At 39.2% G+C, this 19,199-nt stretch overlaps 1 long non-coding RNA gene across 1 annotated transcript; it reads left to right on the top strand.

The window, feature by feature from the left end:
- The first annotated feature begins 2,110 nt into the window (after positions 1-2,110).
- On the top strand, positions 2,111-2,940 carry LOC114303240 (uncharacterized). Its single transcript, XR_003643643.2, has 2 exons — positions 2,111-2,353; positions 2,716-2,940. It is a non-coding gene; the product is annotated as an uncharacterized LOC114303240 (long non-coding RNA).
- Positions 2,941-19,199: the final 16,259 nt, after the last annotated feature.

Here is a 19,199-nt window from a genome sequence, read left to right as displayed (position 1 = left end):
GAGCCTCCGCCTTTACTCACCAAATACCCCTTGATTCCTAGTGGTTTGACTTTCCTTTGTCGTGCTTAAGATTCTCTTGTCGGAGGTCCATCTTTCAGATCACTACTAGGATTGAATCTAGTGTTTGTCGAACTCCAAGAGTCACACACACACTTTTATCATGGGATCTATGCTTTTCATATAATGCATCACTTTCTTGCATGAGGAATCTTCTATAGACTGTGCACATTGTGTTTTCTTGTAATGGTGCTTCTTGGATAATCTTATATGTTTTAAGGTACTAATCTGAAATTCCTTGCTTGCTCCACCATATTATTTTTTGTCGTTTTCTTCTTGTTCACTGTTTTCAGTATTTGTGGTTGCTTTTAGTGAGGGGGAGTTTGGTTCATCTTGATTTGGGTTGGTAAGGGAGCTTGGTTTATCATTGCAAGAGTTTGTTTAGCATGAACACTTTGATATGTTTGATAAGGGAGATTGGTTATATGTTTTGCATGTTGCTATGCACTATTTGCCCTTCTTGTATGTTCATGTTATTTACATCGTCATATTATTGCTTGTGTGGTTTATGATCTTGCTTTTGTTATTTGAGAGTTGTTTTTCATGAGTCTTAGTTTTCATCTATTCATGTTTTCCATCTCATGTTTCAAGATAATCGTGTCATATGTCTATTGGTTTTTCGTATACTCTTGTGGGACTAATAGTTGTTTTGGAGATTGTGGCACTAATGACTGTTTTGCAGATCATGACCTTGAGAAAGAAGTTGGCTTTTGTTGGCTGTAATGGGTTGGGGTGTTTAGGATTTTATTTGTTAGGTGTGTTTTGTCACTGGGGGAGATTGTTAGGTTTTATTTATTGGCAATCCCGTTTGACAAAACTCCTTTCAGATGTATTTATTTTCGCACTTTTATTTCAGTGAGGCTATGAGTTTATTAGATGCGAATCCAAACCCGAATCGAACCATGCAGAGAAGTTTGTGATGTTAATGCTTTCAAGATTGCCACTTCGCTGATTATTACGGGGGTCGAGCGAGCCTCAGAATCCGGATTTTTCAAGGAGTTTGTTTTCTTCCAGCTCGCGGCCGAAACAAAATGCAAAATTGCATTCAAAATTGCATGTCCGTCATTGCTCGCTCGAGCTAGGGCTCGCTCGAGCCAAGGAATGCGCGCTCGAGCCAAGGATTGCGTCCATACAAAAACCTGAAAGAGTGTATTCCTCGCTCGAGCCAAGGATCCGTCGCTCGAGCCAAGGCACTAGTAGAAATCATGAAAAATACACTCCTCGCTCGAGCCAGCAAATCTTTGCTCGAGCGAGCCTCAGAATCCGGATTTTTCAAGGAGTTTGTTTTCTTCCAAATCTAGGATTACTTTTGGTTCTCTATAAATACTTGGTTTTCTCCCAAAACTAAGTGATGGATTGAAGTCCTCCAGATCTTCTTTTTGGTTCTTAAAGTTTATATCTGGGGATATTTTGTTTGTTTTCTTTGATGTTTTTATTGAGTCTTCAACTCATGATTTAAAGAGAGTACATCAAAGGTTTGTTTGCTATACACAAAAGAGAGAGTTATTCTTCAGTTGTGGATTCTGAAGAATTCGAGCCTGAAGCTTTGGTGGAATCCGGAGTGGCTCATCAGAAAGACAATTCCGTGGTGAAGATGGGGTTGGAAGAGGCACATAAAGGTTGGTTCAATTAGGCGTTGTGGATTCGCTAGGTAATTGAGAGTATACCTGTGTAATTCCTTTAATTCTTCTTAGTGGATTGTCTTGTGGCTGTTGCCCGTGGTTTTTTGATCACAGTTGGAGGTGTCCAATTGTGGTTTTTTCCACGTTAAATCGCTGTGTCTCTTTGTTTTGATTGTTTGATTGTTTGATTGGGATTGTTATATTCTTCTTAAAATTGATACATAATCACAAATCAACATCTAGGGGATTTCTAGATTTTTCAGGCATGACCAATGATTGGTGTGAAAGTCAATATTTTACGGTGTTGGTTACTCAAAGCCATTAAATTCAAGCAACGTGAATGAAGGTGTGATTTAGATTTAAATGTTAATAATCAGCGGTGCATATGTACATCATTCTGATTACATTGCAATGTTGGTAATCAGGGCTAAGGTGTTCTATTTATTAGCAAACTATGGTAGTCCCTGGTTAATAGAAATATAAGTTGACATAGGTTGCTTAAAAATTGATTTGGCACCTATGTAAATTAATTGTTGTGCATAGTTATCACGGGCCTGACTGGGTAACTTCTCCAGGGCACTCTCACTGCAGTCAAAGACTGGTTCAGAGACTACAAGATCCCTGATGGAAAACCTGCAAAAAAGTTTGGTCTTGGTAACAAGGCAGCAAACAAGGTATTATGATTTCTATGCTTCAATCAATCTACATTGTTTAGATGCAGTTCTAACCATCTTGAAGGGTGTTTGATTAGGAAATTGTATGTCATGCAGCATAAGTACATAACAAATAGAAATTTATGTGCATTGAACATATTCATTTTGCTCATGAATTTGAAGTATTTGTCAAACCACTGGAAAAGACTGAATCCAAGAACAAGAGTTGATTATGTCATTCTTTAAGAATGGGATTTCCATATTGTTGTTATTTTATTGTCCTTAAAAAAAAATTAATTTATTTATAGATTATGTTTTGAATTCTATTATATGATATTGTTCTGTTGTTTAATTAGTGAAATTAATTATTTTGGAATAAAAAGGATTATGCTCTTAAGGTAATCACCGAGACCAATGAATCTTGGGCTAAACTTGTGAAGAGATCTGTTCCTCTTGGAGAGTTTTCGCTTGTGTAAATATGAACACTATAAAGTTTGAGGTGCTGGTGCTTCTGCTTGTAACTTTATTGACAAACCATATATCTTCTCTGTTGCAAAGTGGGCAATATTATTTTTAGACGTCAAAATCAGAAGTGATTTTTTTCCTTTACTATGATTCGTGCATTTTTGCGCTTCAGTTCTACATCCATAAGAGAAGAATATACAGAACATTCCAATGTAACATGGGTGCAGACCTCACACATACATATAAGTGTTATGTTTATTTCCGATGTACAAAAAAAAAATAAACATGTAAGTGTTATGTGAGACTTACACCAATGTGAATGTTTAAATTTTGTGGAGATAACTGGAGTTAGTGAGACTTACACCAAGTGTTATGTGAGACTTACACCATGCCTAGTTTTATGTTGTTTATGTTGATCTATCTTAGTTCAAATTTTGTGAAATTGAAAACCCATAAACAACAATCAACCCATATCAGTATTCTCATTTCTTTCTAAGCAAAGTTGGAGAAATAGTGAGTGAGATAGTAAAGTTGTATCAAAGGGACATCCACTTGTAGATAGTGAAATTTGTGGAGATAACTGGAGTTAGTAGAACAAAGATCCAAGTTTCATTGAACCATTCTATATGACAATAAAACTCATCATGTTGCTTGATTGTTTTCAATATTAGCAGGTTCATAGTTGTTCATATAACTTGCAAGAGCTTGCCCCCAATTAGATTAGCTGTTGTTTTGTGATTAAGTACAGATGAAATTCAAATTTCGGTAGAAAATGCATTTTTGCTAAATTGGTAATTGATAATATAGTGATCCCGGTTGTCCCTTTACTGTTCTGTTGTGTTCCGGACTCGGTTCCGTGAAGTTGGTAGTGGTATCCATCTTGTTGCCATCCTTTAATTCCACTTGATTGAGTATTAGGATGTTTTGAGCAGGGTTATTACAGGTTGGTTAGGCCTTGGTTTCAACTCCTTGTTGTCCAGTTTTTAGGCAATCCGCTCGAGCGGGTCTTCTTGCGCTCGAGCGGGGATTGCACACCTCCAGTATTTCGTGTTCCTGCAAAACTTCTGCAGATGTGATTTTTACGCTCGAGCGGGTTTGTTTACGCTCGAGCGGTGGCGCTCGAGCGGGCAGTACTTTCTCGGTATAAGTTCTGGGAGGGGGAAATCTACGCTCGAGCGGACTGGGTTTCGCGCTCGAGCAGAAGTGCTTTATTCTTGTGTCTTGGTGCTCGAGCGGGCCTTATTACGCTCGAGCGTGTTCAGATTTTCGTTCTTGGCGCTCGAGCATTGTGTTCTCCGCTCGAGCGGGTCATACGTATATGAGTTATCCGCTGGGTGATTTTAAATCACTTTTTGCTTTTCTTTCTCTCTCCTACTTTTTCTAAAACCCATTTTTGAGAGCCTCTCTCTCTAGAAACTCCCTTCTCTCTAGGGTTTGATCTAGTTAGAGTGTCCTCCTTCTCTTCGGCCTTTGTAAAAGTTGTGTTGATCGTCGAGGGCGTCGTTTTGATCCAAAAATCTTGGTCTTTGGAGCACTTTGGCTTTGGTCTCTTCTCCACCCGGGCTCTAACTTCGAGGTAGGGATAACCTACTCCTCACTATGGGCTTTGTCTTTAAATTTTAGTATTTTGAGATATTGGGGTTGGTTTGGTAATTTTGCGAAAGTTTGGGGCTTTTGTGTAAATTTACAAAAGTTGGGGTTTTGGCTATATAAAACCTAGGTGCATGTTTGGCATGAAAAAGTGAAATTAATGTTGAAACATTAGTGAAAATGGAACCTAAGGGTTGTAATGTTAATTATGGAATATGCCCTAATTACATTGGTTAATTAATTTGTATGATTAATTATGAGAAATGAGGAATTGATTTGGAAAGGCATGGGATTAAATGGTGTAGTTGGATTATTTATCGCTCACCTAGTTGAAATGTTGATTATATATCCATTGTTGCATTTATCTTCTGTATAGAAATAACTGCTTTGGGCTATCGGTGGAGGATAGTCTTGATTGTTGTAGACAATGCATGATGATTAGGCAAACTAAGACTAATCACTGGAATGTGTCATTGAGTATGACGATTGAAAGAATACATTAAATTTATGTATTGTGTGATGATGTGTATAATTATTGTTTATATGCATTGTGTTGTGTTGGAGGAGATAGGGGATGTACTCCACGGTTTAGGGGAAGATAGGGGATGGACCTCTAAACCGGATGTTGTTGGGAGGAGATAGGGGATGGACTCCATAGATAGAGCTCATATGCTTATCTAGTAATGTGTTGACAAAGCTCATATGCTTGTCATTGGAAGTGTGATAGTGCTTTTATGCATATCTGTGAAAGTGATGATATAGCTTGTATGCTTATCTGTTGGTGTGTGATATAGCTAGTATGCTTATCTATTATGAAATGGGAAAGTGTTTAATGTGAGTTACTGTCTCATATGAGTTGTTTGGCCAGGTCCTGAGCCATGGTTGTAAATTGAGAGTTTAAAGAATTGGAAAATGGATTGTAACATGAACTTGTATGTCATGAAACTGTAAAGTGTGATAAGGGAAGGTATCAGTGTTGGCCATCTATCACCTGCTAATTTTTTAGTCATTGTTCATATTTGGTTTAGTGTATCTCTACTGGGCTGTGGCTCACCCTATATGGGAATATCATTTTCAGGTACAGGTAGCATGCCACCTCCAAGGACGTAGCTTGGGAGGATAGAGGCGGGCAGACTTTTTGTTGTTTTATTTCTTTGATGTATTACATGTATATTCAAGCCAAGGGCTTAATGTGTAAATGAGTTAGCACTCTTTTGTTGTAACCAAGTGTTAACTTGGAAAGCTGTAAGCCTTTAGGGCATTTGCTTTTGTTGTTAACATGTAATACTTTTGGTAATGAAACTCTGATGAATAGAAGAAAGTGGAGCTTTTATATATCAATGCATGTCTCTATTGATGGGTTTAATGTTATTATTTTGAGGGCGTGACAACTTGGTATCAGAGCGTACCGGGTTCGTATACTTTGGGTATGTGGGAAGTGATTAGGATCACAATGGATTTGTCTCGCTTGATAGAGACTTAGATGTAGTGTCATATGCTATGTGCTTAATTGATAACATGCTTATGTGACTATGTGGGTATGGGATTTAGTTTCTAGGATGTTGATTGGATCCTTGGGTTTCTGTGAGTCTTGTTGGAAAGGCACTTGATCAATGCTGTTTCTAACCGGAACTCTAGTAACGCCTCGGGACTATCATTATCTGGAAATGAAATTCGTAAGTGCTTATGTGTTTATGTGCTTACATGGAGTGAATTACAGTTGTCCATGCATTAGGACGTGAGTGTTTAGTTTTGGCACATTTGTGAATGTGCTAACGTTCTGTATTACCTTTATTAGGATGTCAGGGCGAGGAAGAGGTGCTAGGCATGGTAGGCCTACGAGGCAGGAAGTACCCTTACCGGATGATATTCCGGCAGTACAGGAGGGAGTTGGTCAGGCCAATGTGGCCGAGCCAGCGGGTCAGCAGGCTATGAGTGCCTTGGCCCGAGAGATAGCAGGAGCTTTGGGTATTCTCAGAGCAGGGAATCAGGCAGCTGAGGCAGGGCCTTCCTTCTTGAAGAGGGAGTTCTTCCGGTCTAATCCGGACGAGTTTGTTGGAGATCCGAAGGAACCACTGAAGGCTGATGAGTGGTTAGAACAGATGAGTAAGACGTTCGAGATGCTTGGCATCGAGGACGGAGCATTGAAAGTGACCTTGGCATCCTTCCAGCTAAAGGGAGATGCGGGTCAATGGTGGAAGTATGAGAAGGCTCGTGTTGGTGGTACATGAGAGGCGTTTGTGAATGCTTTGCAGGAGAGGTTCTTATCTGCAGTTGCTAGGGAGAAGCTGAGGGATCAGTTTAGCCGGCTTAATCAGCAGGGTATGTCTGTGGCAGAGTTTGAGGCCACTTTCACTAGTTTGTCCAGGTTTGCACCTGAGTTGGTGGCGTCCGAAGAACGCCGTTGCTATGAGTTTGAGCGGAAGTTGAGGCGGGGCCTCAAGTTGAGGATTGGTGGGTCTTACATCCGAGAGTATAGACATTTAGTGGATGTTGCAGCTCATATGGAGCTTATGATGCAGGAGGAAGACGAGGAGAAACATAGAGGCTCCAAGCAGGGCCAGGAGGGTCAGGGTGATGGCAGGAGACAGAGGGGTTATAACCCTCAGCAGTCTCAGGGTGGAGTTGCTAGATCGACCTTTCCGGTGCCGAGTGTAGGCTCGGGGAGAGGTAATCAGGGAGGCTTGACTTGTTTTGCGTATGGCCAGCTCGATCACAAGTCTTCGGTTTGCCCGCAGAAGGGAGGGGGTCAGCGAGCTGCTTCCTCTTCAACTAGACCTCAGGGCCAGAGTCAGGGCAGGGGCCAGCCATTGTCTTGCTATTAGTGTGGTCAGCCTGGGCACCTGAAGAGGTATTGTCCACAGTTGAGTGCTACTTCAGGAGCGTCTGGTTCTAGGCAGACGCAGAGTTATCAGCCAGCTCAGTCTGTGCAGGCCTCGAGGGCCAATCCGGGGGCTTCGTCGTCCCAGTCAGTACAGCAGTCGTATGCTCCGAGGGGTGAGCAGGTGGATCAGGGGCCTACAGGGCGCGTGTATGCTGTTACCGCGCAGGATCTAGTACCGGCTCCATCAGTAGTGAGAGGTACTTTTCTGTTTTGCAACTCGGTTGCTAGTGTGTTGATTGACACGGGTGCATCTCATTCTTTTGTATCTGCTGCATTTGTATCTGTTTTGGAATTGGAGTTGGCACAGTTAGCATCTCCTATTTGTGTGGTATCGCCTATTGGTGGTGAGTTGATCTTGAAACAAGGTGTTAGAGGTTGTGATATAGAGGTCGCCGACCATAGGCTTCCTTTTCCTTTTTGTAGTTATGCCCATGAAGGGTTTTGATGTTATTTTGGGTATGGACTGGCTATCGTCATACCGGGCTGTTATTGATTGTTACCGCCAGAGGGTCACGTTATGTACCTTGAGCGGGGAGTGGTTCCATTTCTTGGGAGACCGGGTTGGTAGTGTTTTGCCACTGGGGTATGATTCACGAGGGCGGAGTGAGCTTAGTGGTCTACTTGCTAGCTTTGAGAGTGGTGAGTGTGGTGAGACCCAGCTTGTGTTGCCGAGGGTGGTTTGTGAGTATTCGGATGTCTTTCCCGAAGACCTTGTGGATTTGCCACCTCACCGAGAGATTGAGTTCTCTATTGATCTAGTGCCCGGCACGGCGCCGATTTCTATGGCACCTTACCGTTTTGCTCCAGCAGAATTGGTTGAGTTGAAAGTTCAGCTCTAGGAATTGCTAGATAAGGGTTTTGTTCGCCCTAGTGTTTCGCCGTGGGGAGCACCGGCCTCTTTGCTAAAAAGAAAGATGGTGCCTTGAGGTTGTGTATCGACTACCGAAAGTTGAATCGGGGTACGGTCAAGAATAAGTACCCTATGCCCCATATAGATGATTTGTTTGACCAGTTGAAGGGTTCCCGTTGTTTCTCTAAGATAGACTTGAGATCGGGTTACCACCAGTTGAGGGTCAGGGATAAGGATATTCCTAAGACGGCATTCCGTTCGCGGTATGGCCATTATGAGTTTTTGGTGATGCCATTCGAGCTTACCAATGCACCGGCAGTCTTTATGGACTTGATGAACCGGATCTTCCGGGAATTTTTAGACCGTTTTGTAGTCGTTTTCGTGGACGACATCCTGATTTACTCACATTCAGAGGAGGAGCACGAGGAACACTTGAGAGTGGTGCTTGAGTTGCTTAGAGCCCATAGGCTGTATGCCAAGTTTGGGAAGTGTGAGTTCTGGCTGAGGGAAGTCAAATTCTTGGGCCACGTGGTATCTGGAAAAGGGGTGTCCGTTGATGCATCCAAGGTTGAGGCAGTGCAAGATTGGGCACAGCCTAAGAGTGTGTTTGAGATTCGCAGTTTTCTGGGATTAGCTGGGTATTACCGTCGATTTGTGAAAGAGTTCTCCAAGCTAGCTTCGCCGTTGACTAGATTGACTCGGAAGGGAGTCAAATTTGTGTGGAGTGAGACTTGTGAAAAGTCGTTCCAAGAGTTGAAGGTTAGATTGACCACTGCTTCGGTCTTGATTATCCCGGAGAGAGGGTCGGGTTACGCAGTTTATTGTGATGCCTCACGAGAGGGTTTGGGTTGTGTGTTGATGCAAGAGGGGAAAGTGGTAGCCTATGGCTCACGTCAGTTGAAAATTCACGAGAAGAATTACCCTACACACGACCTAGAGTTAGCAGCAGTGATCTTTGCCTTGAAGATTTGGAGGCATTACCTTTATGGTGAAAGGTTCGAGGTGTTCTCGGACCACAAGAGTTTGAAGTATCTGTTTGCACAGAGAGACTTGAATTTGAGGCAGAGGAGATGGATGGAGTTCATTGAGGACTATGATTTTGAGTTGCACTATCACCCGGGGAAGGCCAATGTTGTAGTCGATGCCCTTAGTAGGAAATCCATTAGTGATGTAGCTTGTATAGCCATCCGGGAACGGGGGATGTTGGGTGTACTTGGCGAGTTTGATTTGCATCTGGGCGAATCTGTTGAGGCTGCGGCCTTGTTTTCTGTTGTTGCGTAGCCTACACTTGTGACTAGAGTGTTAGAGGCACAGAGAGGTGACCTTGAGGTAGAATCCCTCCGAGAGAAGATCTCAAATGGAAAGGCTGAGAAGGGTTTGACGGTGTATCCCGACCTGAGTGTGAGATACCAAGACCGTCTGTGTGTGCCGGAGTCTTGCCGAGAGGAAGTACTCCGAGAGTTCCATCATTCACGTCTTGCGGTGCATCCCGGAGGTACTAAGATGTATCGGGATTTGGGTCGCCAGTTTTGGTGGCGGGGTATGAAGAGAGATGTGGCAGTTTTCGTGTCTAAGTGCCTTACTTGCCAGCAAGTGAAGGTCGAGCATCAGAGGCCAGCGGGTTTGTTGCAACCCTTGCCTATTGCCGAGTGGAAGTGGGAGCATGTCACTATGGACTTCGTTGTAGGTCTTCTGAGGACTCAGCAGGGTAGTGATGCTATTTGGGTGGTTGTAGACCGGTTGACTAAGTCGGCGCACTTCATTCCCATGCGCATGAGAGATTCGGTAGACCATCTCGCCGACTTGTATATTCGGGACATAGTGAGATTGCACGGAGTCCCAGTGACGATCGTCTCAGATAGAGATCTTCGTTTTACTGCTAGGTTGTGGCAGAGTTTGCAGAGTGCCTTGGGTACTAAGTTGACCTTTAGTACGGCTTATCATCCTCAGACTGACGGGCAGTCCGAGCGTACTATTCAGATCCTTGAGGATATGCTTCGGGGTTGTGTCCTTGACTTTAGTGGGACGTGGGAGAGGCACTTACCATTGGTGGAGTTTGCCTACAACAACAGTTTTCAGTCTAGTATCGGTATGGCACCGTTTGAGGCCTTTTATGGCCGACCATGTAGGTCTTCGGTTTGTTGGACCGAGGTGGGTGACGCACCTTTGTTGGGTCCGGAGCTGGTTAGGGAGACAACGGAGAAAGTTGAGCTTATCCGTAGGAGGTTTGTTACAGCCCAGAGTCGCTAAAAGAGTTATGCCGACCGTAGGAGGAGGCCTTTGGCGTTCGAGGTAGGTGATCATGTCTTCTTGAAAATATCACCTAGACGGGGGTTGATGAGGTTTGGGAAGAGTGGGAAGTTATCCCCTCGATTTATTGGTCCCTTTGAGATCCTTGAGAGGATTGGCGAGGTTGCTTATCGTTTAGCCTTACCGCCACAGTTGTCCGGAGTTGATGACGTGTTTCATGTGAGTATGCTTCGGAAGTATGAGCCGGATCCATCGCATGTATTAGATTGGACTGACTTAGAGGTAGATGAGGATGCCTCGTATGAGGAGAGACCGGTTCGGGTCTTGGATAGGCGGGATCAAGTCCTGCGTGGCAAGACCATCCCTTTGGTTAAGGTTTTGTGGAAACATCACGGAGTGGAGGAAGCCACTTGGGAACGTGAGTTGGAGGTCCGTGAGAAATATCCGGACTTGTTTATTGATGAGTAATCCTGTATTTAAATTTTGTAATGTTGTTGGACTTAAGAGCTTTATATATGTCTTAAGTTGTAAAACATTGGTAATGTTTTGATTTAATGGAAGTATATTGTAGAATTGGAGTTGTATCATGTATATAAATTATGATATGAACTGTGAACCATGTATATTGGAAATGGTTGGAAATGGAAGAAAATTGCATGTTGATAATGCACTTGTAATATATGTTGTGAAATGCCTCTTGAAGAGAGATGGAATTGACCGGTAATGGGTCGAAATGTTTAAAATTATGTCGTAATATTGTTGAGAATGGAGAAAACCTGTTTTTGAAAAAAAAAACTTGTGTTGATCGTCGAGGGCGTCGTTTTGATCCGAAAATCTTGGTCTTTGGAGCACTTTGGCTTTGGTCTCTTCTCCACCCGAGCTCTAACTTCGAGGTAGGGATAACCTACTCCTCACTATGGGCTTTGTCTTTAAATTTTAGTATTTTGAGATGTTGGGGTTGGTTTGGTAATTTTGTGAAAGTTTGGGGCTTTTGTGTAAATTTACAAAAGTTGGGGTTTTGGCTATATAAAACCTAGGTGCATGTTTGGCATGGAAAAGTGAAATTAATGTTGAAACATTAGTGAAAATGGAACCTAAGGGTTGTAATGTTAATTATGGAATATTCCCTAATTACATTGGTTAATTAATTTGTATGATTAATTATGAGAAATGAGGAATTGATTTGGAAAGGCATGGGATTAAATGGTGTAGTTGGATTATTTATCGCTCACCTAGTTGAAATGTTGATTATATATCCATTGTTGCATTTATCTTCTGTATAGAAATAACTGCTTTGGGCTATCGGTGGAGGATAGTCTTGATTGTTGTAGACAATGCATGATGATTAGGCAAACTAAGACTAATCACTGGAATGTGTCATTGAGTATGACGATTGAAAGAATACATTAAATTTATGTATTGTGTGATGATGTGTATAATTATTGTTTATATGCATTGTGTTGTGTTGGAGGAGATAGGGGATGTACTCCACGGTTTAGGGGAAGATAGGGGATGGACCTCTAAACCGGATGTTTTGGGAGGAGATAGGGGATGGACTCCATAGATAGAGCTCATATGCTTATCTAGTAATGTGTTGACAGAGCTCATATGCTTGTCATTGGAAGTGTGATAGTGCTTTTATGCATATCTGTGAAAGTGATGATATAGCTTGTATGCTTATCTGTTGGTGATGATATAGCTTGTATGCTTATCTGTTGGTGTGTGATATAGCTAGTATGCTTATCTATTATGAAATGGGAAAGTGTTTAATGTGAGTTACTGTCTCATATGAGTTGTTTGGCCAGGTCCTGAGCCATGGTTGTAAATTTAGAGTTTAAAAGAATTGGAAAATGGATTGTAACATGAACTTGTATGTCATGAAACTGTAAAGTGTGATAAGGGAAGGTATCAGTGTTGGCCTTCTATCAACTGCTAATTTTTTAGTCCTTGTTCATATTTGGTTTAGTGTATCTCTATTGGGCTGCGGCTCACCCTATATGGGAATATCATTTTCAGGTACAGGTAGCATGCCACCTCCAAGGACGTAGCTTGGGAGGATAGAGGCGGGCGGACTTTCTGTTGTTTTATTTCTTTGATGTATTATATGTATATTCAAGCCAAGGGCTTAATGTGTAAATGAGTTAGCACTCTTTTGTTGTAACCAAGTGTTAACTTGGAAAGCTGTAAGCCTTTAGGGCATTTGCTTTTGTTGTTAACATGTAATACTTTTGGTAATGAAACTCTGATGAATAGAAGAAAGTGGAGCTTTTATATATCAATGCATGTCTCTATTGATGGGTTTAATGTTATTATTTTGAGGGCGTGACAGATAATATATTAATGTTTTCCTTTTTTATTTTATTTGCAAATTGATTTTTGATGACATTTGGAAGCATACTTGGACGCACGGTTAGATATTTAGACAAAAAAATGTGATGAAAAAAGGCGAAAATAGGCTGTTTGGGGTAAAAAATTGAACACCACTTATCTTTCCATATCTTTTATCTTATTTCAAAGCAAAGGTGAATTTTTTTTTTTTACTCGTTGGAATAATTTTCAGTCTTTGTTCCATACCATTACAAGACTAAAATATAACACTTAGGGTAGTATAGGGTTTTCAATGATCTTTGTACAATTTTAGTGGGCTAGTTAAAGGAGATACATAAATCTCAAATAGAATATGCTTTTAGGTAACCTAGTAAATGAATAAGGACAATGTGGTAGCTTAGGCCGGTGCACCAACATACCCAAACAGTGGGCTATGAAATTCTGCAATGCTTTGTAAGACTAAATTCGAAAAGAACATAAACTGATGCAATGAATTTTTAATTGAGGCTCCACTCGGTGATCCACAACAAACATTTTATCATATTGTTTAAGTTAACGAAAATGAATTACTTACCCAAACAAAATTAAAAAATTATTAATGAAAAGACACTGTTTAGTGCTGGCCGTAAGTCTTCAAAATTAGGAGGGGAACCTGATCTCTGGTTTCTATTAAGTATTAATTAGCTAGATGTAACTGCCTCTAAACAATGTGATAAAAAATGCAAACACCGGTTGTTTGGATTCCGCTTCAATTTTTCCCTTCAGTATGGTTAGACACTCGCGTATGCCAATATGTATAATTTACATTTGCTAGTTGAGAAGTCCATTGCATATTATTGTGAACTGTGGTTTTATTTAATTATTTTTGACTTGTTCTTCTTTGAACTACATTTAAGTCCGTTTAAAAAACTAAACAATGAAATACAAAAGTGAAAAATCTAGAAATCCCCTAGATGTTGATTTGTGATTATGTATCAATTTTAAGCAGTATATAACAATCCCAATCAAACAATCAAGACAAATCGACACAACAATTTTACGTGGAAAAACCACAATTGGACACCTCCAATTGTGATAAAAAAAACCACAGGCACAAGCCACAACACAATCCACTAAAAAGACATAAAGGAGCTATACAGGTATACTCTCAATTACCTAGCGAATCCACGCCCGAATTGAACCAACCCCTATGTGCCTCTTCCAACCCCGTCTTCACCTCGGAATTGTCTTGACGATGAGCCACTCCAGAATCCACCAAAGCTTCAAGCTCGAATTCTTCAGAATCCACCGAAGAACAACTCTCTCTTTTGTATAGAATAAACAAACAATCCTTTGATGTATACTCTTTAAACCATGAGTTGAATACTTAATCAAAACATCAAAGAAAACTAGCAAAATATCCCCAGATATAAACCCTAGAACCCAAGAAGAAGATCTGGAGGAGTAATCCTAGATTTGGAGCAACTTGTCAATTTATAGAATCTGAAATCGCGAGGTTCGCTCGAGCGTGGGAATTGATGCTTGAGCGAGGACTCTATATGACGTGTTCCGCACTAGGGTGTATGCTCGAGCGTGGAAATGGACGCTCGAGCATGAAAAAATGGATCACAGTATATTTGCAGACTCACCAAACTTTTGAAACTCAGCATTCTCTGCTCGAGCGAGGAAATGGACGTTCGAGCGGACAGGCAACTTTGAATGCATTTTTGCATTTTGCTTCGGGGGCGCTGCCCCTCGACCCCGCGAGCTGACCGGGTGGCTCGACCCCCATCATAATTAGCAAAGTGGCAATCTTGAAAGCATTAATATCACAAACTTCTCTGCAAAGCACGATTTGGATTGGATTCGCATCTAAAAACTCATAGCCTCACTGAAATAAAAGTGCGAACAAAATTACAACTCAAAGGAGTTTTGTGAAACGGGATTGCCAAGAATAAAAACCTAACAAAAAGTGGTAATGCTATAGACATAAGAATGCTGTTGTTTTATTTACAATTTGATAATGATAGCCATTTAATTTGCTAATGTGACCTTAACTTTTCATGGACATTTTTCATTATTTGTCCAATTTTACTTGACATTATTTCTCTTTTTCTTTGGTACAGATGGATGAACTCGTGCACAAAGTCAAATTGTACAAGACAATTGGCACTTTTTGTATTTTTGGAAGGATTATATATTTTTGTATAGATGTATATGGAAAGTTTTAGGGTAGACTAGTAGTTATATTTTTGGATACACTAGTAGTTATATTTTTGGATGGGTGTATGGAAATTATTTGGTAGACTACTAGTTATATTTTTGGGTTGATGCACATGGATAAAAATTTTAAACATAATAATAAGTACTTGTTATGTTTTAAATTTTTATGCTTGATGAAATATGTAGTTTGGAATTACTTGTGGATGAAAACTTATAATAGTTGCTGGCTTTAATTAAACAGGTTCAGAAATGGTTGATATAAGTATTTTGTTGAATATTCATGATTCCATTTATTTGTTGGTTTGAATGATTTTTGTAAATTACAGATTATATTGAATAAATTGGATGGATTATTATAAATTACAGGTTTATTTTGTTGGCGATCAAATTTTGGTTTTGTTTTTTTAGTTTTGGCGACCAATTAATTAGTCAGGATAGATAAGTTATACTTTTGTCAACTAAATAAAGTAGTCGGTGTATTACCAACCACATTTGGCGACTAAATAATTAGTCGTTAAAATTATTTATTTTGGCAACCAAAGGATTTGGTCGCGAATAGGTCTATTGCCAACTAAAGTTTTAGTTGCGCAAACATTTCTTTTGGCGACAAACATGTTTGGTCGTGGAATGTGACAATTGGCGACTAAGATATTTGGTCGGGAAAATATCACTTTTCGCGACCAAAGTGTTTTAGCAACAAAATGGATTAGTTGCAGTAATTACATATTTAGCGACCAAAAATCCCACTTTTCCCGACCAATCAAAATTTTGGTCACGAATTACTTTTGCCGACCCTCAATTGGCGACCAAAGTAGCGACCAAAATAATTGGTCGCAGATAACTTTTGCCGACTAAAAATGGGCTTTTAGCGACCAATTTTTTGGTCGACAAAAGTGTTATTTCTTGTAGTGAGACTTCTACCAAAAATAATACGCAAACACACTACACAGAAAAATTTGGATAAATTCTTCTAGGACAGTAGACTTGTAGATTTATAGTAAAAATAATACGCTAATAGTTTGTAGTATAGATGGTTTTTGTGGATGTGTGGTGCTGGGTAACATGTATTGGGAATAAACTCCGCTTAAGTAATGAAAGCAAAAGTAAAATAATTAGAAAACAATAAAAATATAGAATTTAAGTGATTCGTAAAATACTTATGTTTACGGGTGAGAGAGAAATAATTCACTAACAATAAAAAAAATTACAATAATAAAACAAATAAACTCTCTAATATATTTTTTTTCCCACTAGCTATTAGTATTCTCATCTTCACACCTACAAATTAATACACACTTACCACTAAAATTATCCTTTTGATACACCTGTACCAACCCACAAAGGCTCATTGTTACTCTGGCCAAGAGTAGAGGGAACATATGAATTTCATCCGATTTTTTATCCGGTGTTTGATTGCAGGATAAGGAGGAAGAGATTGGAGTGTCGTTTTTGGTGTGGCTAGGGGCGAGAATTGTGTAGTGTTGATCATGTTTTGTGTTAGAATATTTACAATATTAACTTAAATTGTTTTCTTTTTCGTATTTTCTTGTCATGTTATTTTAAGTTCATAGTTAATCCGTCATGTTTTATTTGAAATTAGTGTATGCAAACATTAAAAAAAAATTCTTCATAAATTAAGTTTTATAAAACGAATTTGTACTAGATTGCTTACTTCTAATTTCATTTATCCAACTTTAAAATTAAAAATTATTTATTTTATTTAATTTTTTTGTTTACAATTGACTCTAAAATAGTAAATAAAAGGAACATATTATTTGAAATAAGGGGGGGGAAATGCTATGTTTATCTTAAATTTGTATTTTTCATATTTATTATTCAATTGAATGCTGTTACATACGGGATTTGACCATATCATGACATCCTTTTGTAAAAATAGTATTAAATTATGTAACTAATTTTTCATTAAACAGTTATCTGTGTCAATTTCGTACTATGCGTGTTTGGCACTAACTTGTTTATTTATGGTGGTATCCTATCGTGTCATAATTGGGTTCCTATAAAAAAAAAATAGATAGTGCGTCAGAAACTCTCACCCTAAGAGCATATCTAATGGGCTTTAGAGTCAATAAAAAATCGGAAATGAAAGTTACAAGACATTTTGTCTTGTTTAGAAATTGGCTAATTATTTAGCTTTTTATGAAAAGATATATAAAAAAGTAAAGAGAGATATAACAAATTATAGTGACATTTAAATTTTTTGGCTAAAATATTAACTTCCCAAACGAAAGTTTTGGATTCAAGTGAAGAGGGATAGGGAAATTGTGAATGAAATATAATTTTTTTTAATACATTTTCTATACATGGATGATTCTTGTTTGAATTTGCTAAACTAATGGGTCATGGTTTTCTTCATTGCAGCATCTCAGCAACAATCAAAAAAAAAAAAAAAAAAAAAAAAAACAACAATCAAAACCCCTAAGGGTTGACCTAGTGGTGGAGACTTGAGACTTAGGAGTTTGCTCCTCTCTAGGTCTTAGGTTTAAAACCTCACAGGTGCTATCAACTCTTGTGTTGGGCCAGTCCATACGGAGCTCTGCTCTGGCTTTAAATGGGCCCCCCGCTAGGGGACAGTGGGATTGGTCCCCCAGGGATAGTCGAGGTGCGCGCAAGTTGGCCCGGACACCTTGAGTTATCAAAAAAAAAAACAACAATCAAAGATTTCTCATCGAAGGATAGTGGCCATTGTGGTGAAATCTGTTGTGGTCATCTCCCTTCTGATTATCTTCTATTTGGCAACTAACGTGTTTGTTGTTATGCTTCTTAGGCAGAGTAGTTTTATTTTATTGGGGGTGCTGGTTTTCATATTTTTGCTATCATCATGGGGTGGTGTTTGTAGGGGGCTTTCTAGTTGTACTATTGCGTATACTATATATATATATATATATATACTAGAAGTGTTGGCACACACTATGTATACGAGAGTGAAACAATTAGATTGGCAATTACGAATTGAAAGAGTTAAATAGGGTTAGAAACTTCACCAAACAGTTACAGTGTGAGCCAGCTTCGTCTATATCACCGTGGCGGTTTGCTTTATAATAGTATAAAAGATATATATATATATATATATATATATATATATATTTAAAAAATAGAGTTGTTAAACTACATGGATTTTTTTATATCTTTCATTCTTTCTTTTTAGTAGTTTGGACCTTCAATTTCTATCATTTGTTGTCTAGTGTAGTATTTGTGGGTGGCCAAAGGGTGGGGAGTGTACTCCCCTCACAGAGAGCATGTTGTGGTGGGTGGGATAGAATTATATGGTTGATGTTCTTCACTCTTCTTGCTAAATTTTGCTTGCTTAGTATATCTAATTTAGATAGTTCTGGTTTATGAGATTTTCTACTATCTTACGGTTTATGGTTGAATATGTTGTTTCTTTTTCTTTTTGAAAAAATTAATATACTTGTGTTCTGATCGATTGATAATCTTCACCCATGGACATGACCTACTGCTGGACAAACTACATAAATTCTTATGTTTTTGTGTTGATTCTTTCTGTTTAATTTATTTCATCATATGTTTTCACTGTCAATTGCACAACAAAACTTCACAAGCATTAAATTTTTTTTGTGTTTTACAATTAACTAGGGCAGGACTCAATATTCAAGCCAGTGACAAAGAAAACTTAGAATTACCCATCTTTGATATGGTCACCATTAGCAGGGCAACTAACATTTTTTGTTGCACATATAAAATTGGAGACAGTGGTTTCGGGTCTATTTACAAGGCACGTTTATTCCATTCCTACACTAGCTATTTTAGCTATTTTAGTGGACAAATGAAATTCTTGATAGGGAAAAATACATTAAAGAAGAAGAAGAAGAAGAAGTTGGAATAATCTTTGCATGATGATCAAAATAAATCTTTATGTTGATTATCGTAGGGTGTGCTATCAACTGGAAAAGAGGTAGCTGTCAAACGTTTCTCAACTAACTCCAAACAAGGTCTTAATGAATTCAAAAGTGAAGTGATTTTGATTGCCAAACTTCAACACCGTAATTTGGTTAGGCTTTTGGGATGTTGCATCCGTGGAGAAGAAAGAACGTTAATTTACAAGTACATGCCCAATGGAAGCTTGGATTCTTGCATTTTTGGTTTGCCCTCTCAACCTTCCTCGTCTATATCTTGGTTGTTTGGAATTCATATTTGACCAAATAGAAAATTATGCTAATCGAAAAAGTTTGCCTTGCTAAGTAGCTATAATATTATGAGCAATGGTGTATATATCAGTGTTTTTTCCACCGTTCTATATCATTTGATATTCTTGCTCA

This window comes from Camellia sinensis, chromosome 13, assembly GCF_055761805.1.
Source record: "Camellia sinensis isolate YWXY chromosome 13, ASM5576180v1, whole genome shotgun sequence".
Lineage (NCBI taxonomy): Eukaryota > Viridiplantae > Streptophyta > Magnoliopsida > Ericales > Theaceae > Camellia > Camellia sinensis.
Note: the sequence above shows the minus strand (reverse complement) of the source record. Positions and strands in the feature narration are given on the sequence as shown.